General features: G+C 46.1%; 1 pseudogene; it reads right to left on the bottom strand.

The window, feature by feature from the left end:
• Positions 1–5,245: 5,245 nt before the first annotated feature.
• LOC122943933 overlaps positions 5,246–16,570 on the bottom strand; it is a 590,299-nt pseudogene continuing 578,974 nt past the window's right edge.

Here is a 16,570-nt window from a genome sequence, read left to right as displayed (position 1 = left end):
ACCTGGATTATATGCCTTCTGGAGTAAGGAGCAATGGAGCAGTACCCTCTAATTCTTAAACTAATGGCAGATTTACAAATTACCTCATACAATGTAAAGGGCTTTAATGCCCCTTCCAAACGCTGTCAAGTTCTCTCTGATTTAAAAAAAAAGGGGCTGCTCCGTAGTTCTCCTCCAGGAGACACATTTCAGACTTAACCATTACCCATATCTCTCCCATGCATACTTCTCCAGTTGGTATCATTGCGGTTCTGAATCATCGGCTTCTAAAGGAGTCAGTATAGGTTTTAGTAGGAATACACCGTTTACCTACTTAGACCATATCCAAGACCCCGAAGGTAGATTTATAATCCTTAAAGGTAATATAGCGAATCAGGTTTATACATTTATTAATGTATATGCTCCAAATGTCAACCAGGCTACGTGGCTCAACAGAACTCTTCAAATGTTTGACCACTTTAGAGAGGGTGTGACTATCATGGGAGATTACCTCAATCTTACTTTTGTCCCCCCGGTCGACTCCTCTTCTCAAAGGTCTGCTATCTCGAATAAAGCTCTAAGCAAACTGAGAAAACTTTTATATGACCGGCGCCTGGTTGACGTCTGGAGGACCTTGCATCCCAACGATAGGGACTATACCTTTTTTTCCAATCCACATGGTTCATATCAGCGCTTGGATTATCTGTTTGTCTCATCTGAGCATATCCATTTATGCACCAAGGCCCAAATAGGCCCTATCAGCCTATCTGATCACGCCCCTTTATGGATACACATACTCACACCTAATAGACCTCTAAAAATGTTCCACTGGAAATTAAATGAACAGCTAATCCAAACCCCAGAAAATATAGAAAAAGTCCATAAATGGCTGAAGGAATTTTTTTCAACCAACAACACTCCGGACATCCACCCCTATACCCTTTGGGACACCCACAAAGCCGTTATCAGGGGACACCTGATAAGTCTAGGCTCATATACAAAAAAAATTAAGACTTGCCCGCATCGACTCCCTCCTAAAGGAAATTAAAGATATAGAGGCTCTTCATAAGAGATCCCTGCTGGACTCTCATTTATCTAAGTTAGTAATATTGAGGAATGAACTCAAAAACCATCTAAACACCCAAACTGCTAAATATTTCCTTCATTCACAATATAAATACTTCGCCCACGGGGACAAGGTGTCTAAATTTATGATGTCTAGAATCAAAAAAAGAAAGGCCCAAAACTTTATTTGTAAAATTCGCAATAGTGATAATACCCTACTCACAAACACTCAAGACATAGCTCAGAGATTAAAATCTTTCTATAGTTCCCTATATAACTTACCTCCCCAGAAAAGTGACACCATGGATCATACACATCAGAATTTAATAGATATTTTCCTCCGCTCTATTAAATTGCCCCAAATTGACAGTAATCAGACAAAGGCCCTAAACTCCCCATTCACTAGTGACGAACTTCTTCTGGCAATTAAACAGCTTCCTAAAGGGAAAGCCCCTGGTCCAGATGGATTCCCAGCCTTCTACTACCGCTCTTTTCAAACCACCCTCCTCCCTCACCTGCTTAATGTATGCAACCAATCCTTATTAGGTGATCCTCTTTCTCAAGAGATGACAAAAGCTAACATCACTATTATACCCAAAGAAGGAAAGGACCCCAGTGACTGTAGTAACTACCACCCTATATCCCTTCTAAACATTGATTTAAAACTACTGGCCAAACTTTTGGCGAACCGTCTCGCACCACTATTACCTAAGCTTGTACATAGGGACCAGACTGGTTTTGTTAAGGGTAGAGAGGGAAAGGATAATACAGCAAGAGTAATAAATGCCATACTTCACGCCTCAAAATTCCACCTTCCCTTAGTCCTGATCAGCACTGACGCCGAAAAAGCATTCGATTCAATAGCAGCTTTCGCTGACGACCTCCAAATAATGTCCTCCAATCCTGAAAAATCCCTTCAGCACATATATACTATTTTGGATAATTTTAGTTTCCTCTCCAACTTTAAAATAAACATGAAAAAATCCCACATTCTCAGTATAGGACTCAACTCCAAGCTTAGGTCTAAATTACTTCATTCCTCACCTTTTAATTGGGATTCTCCACATATCCATATTTAGGAGTAAAAATCCACCCAGATCCCTCATTATTATATAAACTAAATTTCCCCCCTCTACTAAACGCCATTAAAGACCAGCTAGAATCCCTAAACCCCCCCTTTACTCTCTTGGTTTGGTCGTAAAAATATGGTCATGTCACTGGTCCTACCCAGACTAAATTATCTTCTCCAGGTCCTCCCTATCCCTATCCCTAACTCTTTTTTTTCATTCCTTAGAACAAGCTATTCGCTCTTTTATATGGAATGGCAAAAAGGCAAGAATCAATATCAACACCCTACAGAGACCTAGAACCTTTGGTGGAATAGGCCTCCCAAATCCCCTATTATACAATAAAGCCATACTCCTTTCCAGAATCCTTGACTGGTTCAGATGTCCCGAACAAAAATCATGGGTCACCGTGGAAACTCCTAGATACCTCCCGAATTTAAGAGCCTTATTGGTGGACCCTCATCACAACATCTTTGCATCTCACAAATATAACATTTTGGCGATGGCAACCCTTGAGGCCTGGAAATGGCTTCAAAGCTCTAAATGGGGTTTTCCATCTCCCTCACCCCTGATCCAAGTCAGAGAGGTTATTGGTTTGGCCCCTCTGGAACTCAGACAAAGCGTCCCCCTTAACATTCGATTCTCTGAGGTATCTATTCTTTCCATTTATTCAGAAAACAGGACAGACAAAATAGTTCAAGACTTATCTCCTCCCTCCCAGGAATTAAATCCCAGCCTCACGTGCTAGCCTTTCTACTTGCCTACATAAACAAAAACATCCCACTAGATTCGTTACTCAGAGCTCTAACCTGGTTCGAGAGCCTTATCCACAACCATTCTTCCCCCCAGAAACCCATGTCCTCACTTTACAAATATCTTAGTACACCCATCTTACCTCCAAAACCTTCCTTTATATGTCAATGGGAGAAGGAGTTAAATACCATATTTTCGCCAGAAGACCAAACACTCCTATTCAAAACGCCTCACACATCCTCTAGATGCACCAGAATCTAGGAAAATGGATATAAAATATTAACTAGATGGTACAAAACACCTGATATCACCTGCCGATATGATAGAAATGGATTGGACATCTGTTGGAGATGTGGAGAGGCGCGTGGAACTATGCTCCATATTTGGTGGACTTGTCCTCCTATCCTTAGCTGGTGGAATAGTATATTCATTAACTGCAACAAAATTTGCAACTCCAACATCACCCCCTCTCCTACATTAGCCTTACTGAGTTTGCCGCAAGACCGCAAAATAAAAATCTCCCTTATTTTTAGGATTTTACTCATAACTGCCAGACTCCTTATCCCCACACATTGGCTGTCTCCTGATTTGCCTTCTCTTGAACACTGGTTCAATAAGATAGACTCTATCCACAGATTTGAGGAAATTGCGGCTTGGGAAAATAGATCCCATCACAAATTTAGACCTATCTGGGAAAATTGGAGATCATTTAGAGATCTCCCCTAATATAATATTATAAGATATGTACTCATCCAATCATGTTGGAGGTCATTATATACTCAGACTTAGTGAACATTCTTTTTGGTACTCTTTTCCATTCTCTTCCCACTGGGCCCGAATAGTAGATGCATAGAACAAAGCATTTTTAATTTACATCCTCAGTGTTGATATACTGTTTTATGTTTGTCTTCTGTTACCTGAATACCTCTCTGTAAAGGGAAGACCCTCCCTATCATTGCTACACTGATATAACTGTAACAGATATTTATTTTTCAATAAAGTTTTTGAAAATTAAAAAAAAATAATAATAATAATAATACCTGTGGAGACATGCAAAAAGCTGGAGACATGCAGGAAGCGTTTGATTGCTGTAATAGCCAATAAAGGCTTTTCTATTGATTATTGAGAAGGGTATGAATAATTTTGGACTGGACACTTTTTGCTCAAATGTAAATAGCCGAGAATTTTTTTTTCCACAATAATGCCTCTTGTACATCGTCTTATTATCTTTTGGGAGACACCTATGTCATTTCCCGTCAACAAATTACTGGCTGATTTTATAAAAGTAACTTTAAGTCAAAATTTGCCTGTGGTATGAATAATTATGGGCAGCACTGTATGTGAACAGTTCAAGCCCTGAAATACACACAATAAGCTAACTCACCGTATCCTATCCCTAGTGTTAAAACCTGTCTTGCTGTCTTGTATGTCAAAATGCTTTGCCTGGACAGACTCGCCCCATCACATTAGTGGTTGAGCTCAGAATGGTATTCTTGCTTGGGACCTTACATACTGTAACATCTAAAAAACAAGTCAATATTGTCTCTCCTGGCTATCAGACTGATTGCAGGGCATGATGGGCAATCCCGCCGAACAGAGCCCTGGCAAGGGCGATGTGATCCTCTGTCTTCATCTTCCCTAGCTTATTTTACTCCGACACGTCTTTGTGAAATTTGTTCTAATCAAATTGGTATAACTTCAGTTTCGTTTGGAAGTAGAATTTTTAGGAAATTTTAGGAAAAATCTCTTCTTGCCTGTATAAGGAAGTGGCTGTTAGAACAAAGATAGGTAGGTACCGACTACATGGTAGAATGGCTCCCTGGCCCCACATTGAAAGCTGCACACATGCTGGTGATGAAGGTGGAGTTACATCCGACAGCTACCTTGCTGAACTATGCAGATTGAGGGGAGTGGGGTCATATGCAGAGACATTATGCATACCAAACTTCTCTTGTGCTTACACTATCCTCTGGAACTCCCTTACACCATCCCATACCCTCAAACCCTCTAAACATTCACTGAAACTTCATCTTCTGACAAGTATATAACCTGAACTGCCTCTGTGCTACCCACTACTATGCTATGTAATACTTGTGGAAGCTGATGGCACTATGTAAATAAATAATATCTGACAAATTGAGTATTGCTCTAATATATTTATTTTTCTGTGTTATATTTCAATGTTAATATAGTTTCCAGGCAGATAATTCATTAAATATGTTCTTCTCGTTGTAGCAATGATGTATAGATTATGGTCGCACTTACACTAAATTATGCAGTCAACTTTGTTCCATTATATAAAACTGATAATTAATAACACTTATTGTGAATTTACTTACTATTAATTATAACACAGTGCATCCATCCTTATAGTAAGCCGATGAATGTCACAATTATATCGTATAGTGATTAGGAACCATTAGTGATTACAGCCATTTCTAAAAAGCAGTAATGCTACATGTCTAAACTCCTCATGAAAAGAAATTTCTATTGTGAAAAGTTGAACATTCAGACAAGAGACACACCTTAAACATAAGCACAATAAGCAGCTGCCAAGATAGCAAAGATGGCTGCTAATTTCAGAAGGAATGTTATGGGAGATTTGCTCTCATTCATTTCCTGAGTGCAAATGCGGGTCTTAGTTGGTTTAATAATGCGCTCTCTTTGAGTTAAAATGGCTTTCCTGGCTCCTGACCATTTATTAGGCCCCATCAAACGATATTGGTAAGGGGTACAGGGCCCAAAAAACAATTCTGAAGCAAGTTTAGGGTCTGTAATCCAATATTGTAGAATGCTGGGCTTGGCACCGAACTGAGAAGCAATTTCATCCATATATTCCATAAAGTCAACTTGAATTGTGTGTCTTGGGCTCTCCACATACCTGGAAGAAGAAACAACAATGATTGTGCCAAGTCAGAAAATGTGGTGCAATCAGAAGTTACAGAAGCATGACGGTGCACAAAGTATACTTGCCTTCGTGTCCTGTTCCATGGGCTAAAGATGGAGTAATGATACTTCTACCTGCATCATAAGCAGTACTGCCATGCTGAATGGGCTGTGGTTACATATCTTGCCTATGATACATTGCAGTGCTGCTTCAATGCCTTACTAGTATCCCACTTAGCTGCAGGCACACAACATCTCATATGTTCATAGACAGAGGTGATATAAAGGCCCCTTTCACGCAAGCGTGACAGATCAGGTCTGGATGCGTTCAGTGAAATTCGCACCATTTTGCAAACAAGTTCAGTCAGTTTTGTCATTCAGTTGTTCAGTTTCTTCCACGCGAGTGTAATGTGTTTTGATGTGTTTTTCACGCTCGTGATAAAGAACTGAAGGTTTACAAACAACCATCAGTGAAAAACGCATTGCATCCGCACTTGCTTCCGGATGCAATTCATTTTTCACTGAAGCCCCATTCACTTCTATGGGGTCAGGGCTGCGTGAAAAACACAGAATATAAAATGTGCTGCATTTTTCACGCAACACAGAACTGATGCGTGAAAATAAAAAACTCATGTGCACAGACCCATTGAAATGAATGAGTCAGGATTCAGTCCAGGAGCTATGTGTTCATGTTGCACCCGCACGGAAAACTCGCTCGTGTGAAAGAGGCCTAATGCTGTGATTGCAACTGCCTCTGAATTTGCTATAAAACAACATAACAGGCTCATGTTGCAAATTGGATCTAGCCTGGACCATATCTCCAGAATAGTGTAGAAGGAGCTGCAAAATGTCTATATTTTTCTATATAGCAATACTCTGTGTAACATGCATTATGCTGTGTCCCCTTTAAATAATACAAGCTGACCCTGAGACACTCAAACCAAATAGTCTATTGGTATATTAACTAATGGCTTACTTACCTTGTAGCCATTTCTCTCTTAGTCATGGATGTTTCCTTAAGCATATATTTTGATGAAGGAAGTTTAGACAATCCTAGAAAAATAATAAAAATATATTAGAACTAGGCCATACATATTAGAAATAGTCGAAGAAAGGTGCAGCAGTTGCCATTAACAGACATTAAGGATGGAATCGAATTGGCTAATATGGGTGATTGCTCCATTTTTTTCCCAATAGTTTCTATAAATATCACCACAGAGTTTATTGCTGGAGTATTTATTTGTAGAGTTTAGGGTTTTCGGCACCCGGTCCCGAACCCGAACATTTACGTAAAAGTTTGGGTTTGGGTTCGGTGTTTGTCGATTTTTATGGCGCTTTTTGAAAGGCTGCAAAGCAGCCAATCAACAAGCGTCATACTACTTGCCCCAAAAGGCCATCACAGCCATGCCTACTATTGGCATGGCTGTAATTGGCCAACTGCAGCATGTGACTCAGCCTCTATTTAAGATGGAGTCACGTAGCGCCGCCCGTCAGTCAGCTCGGATTAGTGTAGGGAGAGGCTGCAGCTGCTGTGAGGGAGAGATCAGGGAGAAATCTTATCAAGAACTGTTTTTTGTACTCAGCGATCTACAGCAAATGTGTTTTGTGGGTGCAGTGCACAATTTTTTTAAGCCTGCCCTGAGCCAACTACTACTGAAAACAAACTTTTTTTTCTTTAGTTAGTCAATATCAATACATAATCGGCAGCCGTTTTATGCAACAATAGTGTACCAGCACAGGCTATCTGCATGTCTGCAAGTCCAGAAATACAGCTTTTTGCTTACTGGGGTTAAAAAAATACATCTGTTAAATATAGTGCACATCTGGGATTACACGTGCATAAGTGATTGTCACGTTTAGGCCAGATATACGGCTTTGGCATACTTTGGTGAAAAAAGCTTCTGATATACTGCACATCTGGGATTACACATGCATAAGTGACTGTCACATTTAGGCCAGAAATACGGCTTTTTGGTTACTGGGGTGAAAAAACCCTCTAATATACTGCACATCTAGGATTAGACAAGCATAAATGACTGTCACATTTAGGCCAGAAATATGGCTTTTTGGTTACTGGGGTGAAAAAACCCTCTGATATACTGGACATTTTGGATAAGACGTGAATAAGTGAGTGTCACAATTAGGCCACAAATACCGCTGTCATATAGAGTTGAAAAAAAATTGAGTGCAATACCCTACATCAGGATTTTTATTGGCGGTTAATAATTTTTAACAGACTTAACCACTTTTTACTTTGCTTTGTAAACGCTAACTATGAGGCAAACATCTAATAAGGGACGCGGTCATGGTCGTGGTGTTGGTGGAGCCTCTGGTGCAGGGAGAGGACGTGGCCGTTCTGCCACAGCTACACGTCCTACTGAACCTACTACCTCAGGTCCCAGTAGCCGCCAGAATCTACAGCGATATTTGGTCGGGCCTAATGCTGTTCTAAGGATGGAAAGGTCTGAGCAAGTACAGGCGCTAGTCAATTGGGTGGCCGACAGTGGATCCAGTATGTTCACATTATCTCCCACCCAGTCTTCTGCAGAAAGCGCACAGGTGGCGCCTGAAACCCATGCCCATCAGTCTGTCACATCACCCCCGTGCATATAAGGGAACCTGTCTGAACCTCAAGTCATGCAGCAGTCTCTTATGCTGTTTGAAGGCTCTGCTGGCAGGGTTTCCCAAGGGCATTCACCTAGCGTGGAAGACATAGAATGCACTGACGCACAACCACTTATGTTTCCTGATGATGAGGACATGGGAATACCACCTCAGCACGTCTCTGATGACGACGAAACACAGCTGCCAACTGCTGCGTCTTTCTGCAGTGTGCAGACCGAAAAGGACGTCAGGGAGGAAGACTGGGTGGAAGACGATGCAGGGGATGATGAGGTCCTAGACCCCACATGGAATGAAGGTCGTGCCACTGACTTTCAGAGTTCGGAGGAAGAGGCAGTGGTGAGACCGAGCCAACAGCGTAGCAAAAGCGGGAGCAGGGTGCAAAAGCAGAGCAGCCTTCGCCAAAACAGTTTGCCTGCTACTGGCCACCATCACCAGGGACCGAGCACACCAAAGGCAGCTTCAAGGAGTTCCCTGGCATGGCACTTCTTCACACAATGCGCTGACGACAAGACCCGAGTGGTTTGCACGCTGTGCCATCAAAGCCTGAAGCGAGGAATTAACGTTCTGAACCTTAGCACAACCTGCATGACCAGGCATCTACATGCGAGCAACTGGCTGCAGTGGAGTAAGCACCTTCAAAACCAAGAAAGGGCTCAGGCTCCTCCTGCTCCCTCTTCTGCTGATGTCTCGGCCTCTTCCTCCGCCTCTGGAGGAACGTTGGCACCTGCCGCCCAGCAAACAGAGGATGTGCCACCAACAACACACCTCCGTCACCAAGCATCTCCACCATGTCACACGGAAGCGTTCAGCTCTCCATCTTACAAACCTTTGAGAGAAAGCGTAAATTCCCACCTAGCCACCCTCAATCCCTGGCCCTGAATGCCAGCATTTCTATACTGCTGGCCTTTGAAATGCTGTCATTTAGGCTGGTGGAGACGGACAGCTTCAAACAGCTCATGTCGCTTGCTGTGCCACAGTACGTCGTTCCAGCCGCCACTCCTTCTCCAGGAGAGCCGTGCCCTCCCTGCACAACCAAGTATCGGATAAAATCAAGTGTGCACTGCGCAACGCCATCTGAGGCAAGGTCCACCTAACCACAGATACGTGGACCAGTAGGCATGGCCAGGGACGCTATATCTCTCTAACTGCACACTGGGTAAATGTGGTGGCGGCTGTGTTTGGGGGACAGGCCCCACACCGCGCAGGAGTTGTGGTGGAATATAGAACAACAGACCGACGAGTGGTTGCTGCCAGTGAGCCTCAAGCCCGGCCTGATGGTGTGCCATAATGGGCGAAATCTCGTTGTAGCTCTGAGACTAGCCGGTTTGACGCACATCCCTTGCCTGGCGCATGTGCTGAATTTGGTGGTGCAGAAATTTATTCACAACTACCCCGACATGTCTGAGCTGCTGCATAAAGTGCGGGCCGTCTGTGCGCGCTTCCGGCGTTCTCATCCTGCCGCCGCTCGGCTGTCTGCTCTACAGCATAACTTCGGCCTTCCCGCTCACCGCCTCATATGCAACATGCCCACCAAGTGGAACTCCACCTTGCAAATGCTGGAGAGACTGTGCGAGCAGCAGCAGGCCATAGTGGAGTTTCAGCTGCAGCATGCACGGGTGAGTCGCACTGCAGAACAGCACCACTTCACCACCAACGACTGGGCCTCCATGCAAGACCTGTGTGCCCTGTTGCGCTGTTTCGAGTACTCCAACAACATGGCCAGTGGCAATGACGCCGTTATCAGCATTACAATACCACTTCTATGTCTCCTTGAGAAAACACTTGGCGATGATGGAAGAGGATGTGGCTCAGGGCGAGGAGGAGGAAGAGGGGTCATCTCTAACACTTTCAGGCCAGTCTTTTAGTGGCTCAGAAAGAAGATATTTGCAACAGCAAGGGCAGGGACAAATAAATTTGGCTAGCCAGTGCCTACTACTGGAGGAGGGGGAGGATGAGGAGGAGGATGGGGATGAAGCATGTTCACAGCGGGGTGGCATCCAATGCAGCTCGGGCCTGTAAGGTATCTCCTGGCACCCCGACCGGGTACATCCGTTAATGGACGCTCCCAGTGCCTTCCGAGGACTCCAAGAACTCCACTCGACACTGATACCACCACAGGAACCAGGAACAGCTCTTTCAAGAGCTAGAAGTAATAGCCAGGGGAGTATACACATATAGCAATCCCCTGTAACTCAGCCTGCCGCTGGGGAATGGAGACTGGGCTCTCAATTCCCAATACATCACACGGCCGCTGGGGAATGTAGACTGGGCTCCCAGTTCCCTGTAAATCACCCAGTCGCTGGGGAATGGAGACTGGGCTCCCAATTCCCTGTAAATCACCCAGCCGCTGGGGAATGGAGACTGGGCTCCCAATTCCCTGCAATTCACACTGCCAATAGGGAGAGGGGGTAACAAGCTCCTCTCCCATACATACTTCCAGCCTCTGGGGAGGGAGACCGACTGTTTCCGCTCCCAATACAGTGTCCTGTTGCTGGGGAAAGGAGACTGGGCTCTCTATTTCCTGTAGGACACTCTGCAGCTGGGGGACAGGACCGACTGTCTCTGCCCCCTGTAACTCAGCCTGCCGCTGGGGAATGGAGACTGGGCTCCCAATCCCTTGCAGGAGCAGTGGAGAGACCTCGGTCCCATCTCCACCGGCCACCTGGGGTTCTTCCCAGTAAACATCCACAATATCCTCCCAGCTAAAGGGGTCTGGACCTTGGTCTGACACTCTGCTCTCCTGCTGAGCCTTCTCACTGTAGTGGAACAGCAGCTGGTAGCCCTGTTCCAGCTCCATCTCCCGGGTCACCAGGTGGACCAGGTCCTGCTTAATCTCATGAGTGTCGTCCCAGTCATACCTGTTCTCCCTCCATTCCAAGAGATCACGGAACCGGGTTTGTGTAGGGCTCCCAAACTCCAGCTCTGAAAAAGTCTCCCATAACAAGCCAGGACCGTAAAACTCCTCTCCCTCTGGCTTGTCATGCTCAGCTGTCCTGGGTAGGTACTGTGCCCCATACCACCAGAGCGCCAGGTAGGCATCTTCTAGCCACAGCTCCTGCCATGCTAGGAGTTCTAATTCCTTTACCCATTCCTCCCGGGACTGCTCTCCCAGGAAGGGCATCTGCAGGGCTACACACTTCTGCAACCGCTGGTCTTCCGTGGGGAGTCTCTCGTCCCACAGATACTCCACAATACCCAGTGCCTGGTACCAGATGCCTTTGCGGGCTGTATCTCGGTCATCCATGACACCCTCATCGTACTCCTCTGCTGTTTCCATTCTGGTGCTGTCAGGGTCGTTGTACTAGGACATGCGTTGCCCTCAAATTGTAAAATCCATGGAATGGTGTCTCCTGTAGCTGTCCTTCTGGCTGTGGGAACGATCCCGCCGCTTGCCACCAATGTAAAGGAATTCCGGACACCCCGACCGTATACCTCCGTTAATGGATGCTCCCAGTGCCTCCCGAGGACTCCAAGCACTCCACTCGACACAGATACCACCACAGGAACCAGGAACAGCTCTTACAAGAGCTAGAAGTAATAGCCAGGGGAGTATACACGTATAGCAATCCCCACACACATGAGACGAGGCTCTATGTTGAGTGTAAAACAGGAACTCTTTATTGGGGGCTACCCGCCCATATTTATGCAGGTCCCCATCTGGTGGACACTCCCCTAGGGGACCAGAAGGAAGACTGTGACACAGGACAGATATAAAGCAATTCAGGATACACAGACACAATACATCCCCACCATGCATCATGGTTTCCTCCTCTCTGCCCTGGAGACACCCGAGGAGCAATTCAATTATCTCTCAGGACAAAGGAAAATCGCCAATACACATGTGGGGACAACAGGACAGAAATCACCACTTAAACATACAATGTCACAACCTTTAAGTAAACACAGACATTTAACATATCCCAAAATGGCACGAATTAGACCAGGGGTTCAAGTTAGTACAAATCCTTTGTGAATAAAGGAAGCCTGGCTGATGAGAGGGCCCATAATCCTGGGGCAAGAGGCTGGCAAACAGGCCCCTCCAAAACCCAGTGGCGAGGTTGGTTTTGCCACAGGGCCCATCACTGGTGCGTGGCTGGGGGGATACGGAGGACGCAGACGATACGCCTCCCACAGAGGACAGCTTGTCCTTACCTCTAGGCAGCTTGGCACACATGAGCGACTACATACTGCAGTGCCTGCGCAACGACTGCAGAGTTGCCCACATTTTAACGTGTGCTGACTACTGGGTGGCCATCCTGCTGGATCCCCGTTACAAAGACAATGTGCCACCCTTAATTTCTTCACTGGAGCGTGATCGGAAAATGCGCGACTACAGATGCACGCTGGTAGACGCGCTCCTGAGAGCATTCCCGACTGATGCCGGGGGACAAGTGGAAGCACAAGGCGAAGGCAGGGGAGGAGGAAGAGGTCACCAACGCAGCTGTGTTAGCGCCAGAACCTCAGAAGGCAGGGTAAGCATGGCCGACATGTGGAAAAGCTTTGTCACCTCGCCGCAACAACTGGCCCCAACTGCTGATATGGAGCGTGTTAGTAGGAGGCAGCATTTGAACAACATGGTGGAACATACCTGTGCACACGACTACACGTACTGACTGATGGTTCTGCCCCATTCAACTTCTGGGTCTCCAATTTGTCCACATGGCCAGGGCTTGCCCTGTATGCTTTGGAGGGGCTGGCCTGCCCTGCAGCCAGTGTACTTTCTGAACGTGTATTTAGCACGGCAGGAGGCGTAATTGCAGACAGACGCAGCCACCTGTCCACAGCCAACGTGGACAAGCTCACGTTTATTAAAATGAACCAGGCTTGGATCCCTCAGGACTTGTCTGTACCTTGTGCAGAATAGACAGTTCTAACAGCTTCAACCATCCATCCTTGTACTCAATTGCACTTATTCCTTTTTATATTTTTATATGTCCCAATATTTTGGGGAATACCCCTATGTAAAAATGCAAAATAACACACATCTGTGTTGGCTACCTATTCCTCCTTCGCCGCCGCTTCCACCTAGACCGCCACGTGAGCCTACACGGCCACATCCACCCATTCACCGCCTCCTCAACCTCTTCCTCCTACATCATTCCTAATTTTTATTTTTTTAAGGTCTTTTATGGTTTTTTTTTTATTCATTTCCCTATCCACATTTGTTTGCAGAGCATTTGCCATGCTCTTAAGCACATTTTGCTGCCTGTTGCAGCCCTCTAGCTCTTTCCATGACATTTTTACAGCTCTTTTAGTGCTCAAAAGTTCAGGTCTGTATTGACTTCAATGGGGTTCGGGTTCGGGTTCGGGGTCAAGTTCGGGTCCCGAACCCGAATTTTTTTTTCAAGTTCGGCCGAACCTGCCGAACCCGAACATCCAGGTGTCTGCTCAACTCTATTTATTTGATATTTAATGACAACTGGCAGGGCAACCTGGTATAGGTATAGAACTGTGATTTGGCTGTAAAATAAAAAACTAATTGCAGTAAGGTTTCTTGAAAGTCGCAGTCACACAGGATTTGCATAGTGGTCTACTTGCGACCAAAGTTGGCATCACATGGCATTTAGGCTTCATAGATAAATATTACATGCAATGTCCTAAAACAACTATGCAATCTTTATGCTGCACAATGTGCATTTTTTTTCTTTTGATGTATACTATTAACCACTTCACATCCAGGCCATTTGCCCCCTTCCTGACCAGGCCTAATTTTGCAAATCTGCCATATGTCACTTTATGTGGTAATAGTTTTGGAACGCTTTTACTTATCCAAGTCATTCAGAGATTTTTTTCTCGTGACACATTGTACTTCATGACAGTCATAAATTTGAGTCAATATATTTAACCTTTATTTATGAAAAATCCCAAATTTACCCCAAATTTTTAAAAATGTGAAATTTTCTAAATTTTTATTTCTCTGCTTGTAATACAGAAAGTGATTAGAGTTGAGCGAACACCCCGGAAATGTTCGGGTTCGGGATCCGAACCCGACCCGAACTTCGTCCTGAACCCGAACCCCATTGAAGTCAATGGGGACCCGAACTTTTCGGCACTAAAAAGGCTGTAAATCAGCCCAGGAAAGAGCTAGAGGGCTGCAAAAGGCAGCAAAATGTAGTTAAATCCCCTGCAAACAAATGTGGATAGGGAAATGAATAAAAATAAAAATAAAATAAATAAAAATTAACCAATATCAATTGGAGAGAGGTCCCATAACAGAGATTCAGGCTTCATGTCAGCAGAGAATCAGTCTTCATGTCATAGCAAAGAATCAGGCTTCACGTCACCCAACACTGGAACAGTCCATTGTCATATATTTAGGCCCCAGCACCCAGACAGAGGAGAGGTTCCTTCAACTTTGGGTTGCCCCGCAATATAATGGTAAAATGAAAATAAAAATAGGATTGAATGAGGAAGTGCCCTGGAGTACAATAATATATGGTTAAGGGGAGGTAGTTAATGTCTAATCTGCACAAGGGATGGACAGGTCCTGTGGGATCCATGCCTGGTTCATTTTTATGAATGTCAGCTTGTCCACATTGGTTGTAGACAGGCGGCTGCGTTTGTCTGTAATGACGCCCCCTGCCGTGCTGAATACACGTTCAGACAAAACGCTGGCCGCCAGGCAGGCCAGCACCTCCAAGGCATAAAAGGCTAGCTCTGGCCACGTGGACAATTTAGAGACCCAGAAGTTGAATGGGGCCGAACCATCAGTCAGTACGTGGAGGGGTGTGCGCACGTACTGTTCCACCATGTTAGTGAAATGTTGCCTCCTGCTAACACGTTCCGTATCAGGTGGTGGTGCAGTTAGCTGTGGCATGTTGACAAAACTATTCCACATCTCTGCCATGCTAACCCTGCCCTCAGAGGAGCTGGCCGTGACACAGCTGCATTGGCGACCTCTTGCTCCTCCTCTGCCTTCGCCTTGGGCTTCCACTTGTTCCCCTGTGACATTTGGGAATGCTCTCAGTAGCGCGTCTACCAATGTGCGCTTGTACTCGCGCATCTTCCTATCACGCTCCAGTGCAGGAAGTAAGGTGGGCACATTGTCTTTGTACCGTGGATCCAGCAGGGTGGCAACCCAGTAGTCCGCACACGTTAAAATGTGGGCAACTCTGCAGTCGATGCGCAGGCACTGCAGCATGTAGTCGCTCATGTGTGCCAGGCTGCCCAGAGGTAAGGACAAGCTGTCCTCTGTGGGAGGCGTAGCGCCATCGTCCTGCGTTTCCCCCCAGCCACGCACCAGTGATGGGCCCGAGCTGCGTTGGGTGCCACCCCGCTGTGACCATGCTTCATTCTCAACCTCCTCCACCTCCTCCTCATCCTCGTCCTCCACGTCCTCCAGTAGTGGGCCATGGCTGGCCACATTTGTACCTGGCCTTTGCTGTTGCAAAAAAACTCCCTCTGAGTCACTTCGAAGAGACTGGCCTGAAAGTGCTAAAAATTACTCCTCTTCCTCCTCCTCCTCCTCCTGGGCCACCTCCTCTTCCATCATCGCCCTAAGTGTTTTCTCAAGGAGGCATAGAAGTGGTATTGTAACGCTGATAACGGCGTCATCGCCACTGGCCATGTTGGTGGAGTACTCGAAACAGCGCAACAGGGCACACAGGTCTCGCATGGAGGCCCAGTCATTGGTGGTGAAGTGGTGCTCTTCCGCAGTGCGACTGACCCGTGCGTGCTGCAGCTGAAACTCCACTATGGCCTGCTGCTGCTCGCACAGTCTGTCCAGAATGTGCAAGGTGGAGTTCCACCTGGTGGGCACGTCGCATATGAGGCGGTGAGCGGGAAGGCCGAAGTTACACTGTAGCGCAGACAGGCGAGCAGCGGCAGGATGTGAACGCCGGAAGCACAAACAGACGGCACCGCACTTTATGCAGCAGCTCTGACATGTCGGGGAAGTTGTGAATGAACTTCTGCACCACCAAATTCAGCACATGCGCCAGGGAAGGGATGTGTGTCAAACCGGCTAGTCCCAGAGCTGCAACGAGATTTCGCCCATTATCGCACACCACCAGGCCGGGCTTGAGGCTCACCGACAGCAACCACTCGTCGGTCTGTTGTTCTATACCCCGCCACAACTCCTGTGCAGTGTGGGGCCTGTCCCCCAAACATATGAGTTTCATAATGGCCTGCTGACATTTACCCCGGGCTGTGCTGAAGTTGGTGGTGAAGGTGTGTGGCTGACTGGATGTGCAGGT

The sequence above is a fragment of the Bufo gargarizans genome, chromosome 7, assembly GCF_014858855.1.
Source record: "Bufo gargarizans isolate SCDJY-AF-19 chromosome 7, ASM1485885v1, whole genome shotgun sequence".
NCBI classification, from domain to species: domain Eukaryota; kingdom Metazoa; phylum Chordata; class Amphibia; order Anura; family Bufonidae; genus Bufo; species Bufo gargarizans.
The sequence above is the reverse complement of the archived record's forward strand: the minus strand, read 5'-3'. Positions and strand labels throughout refer to the sequence as shown.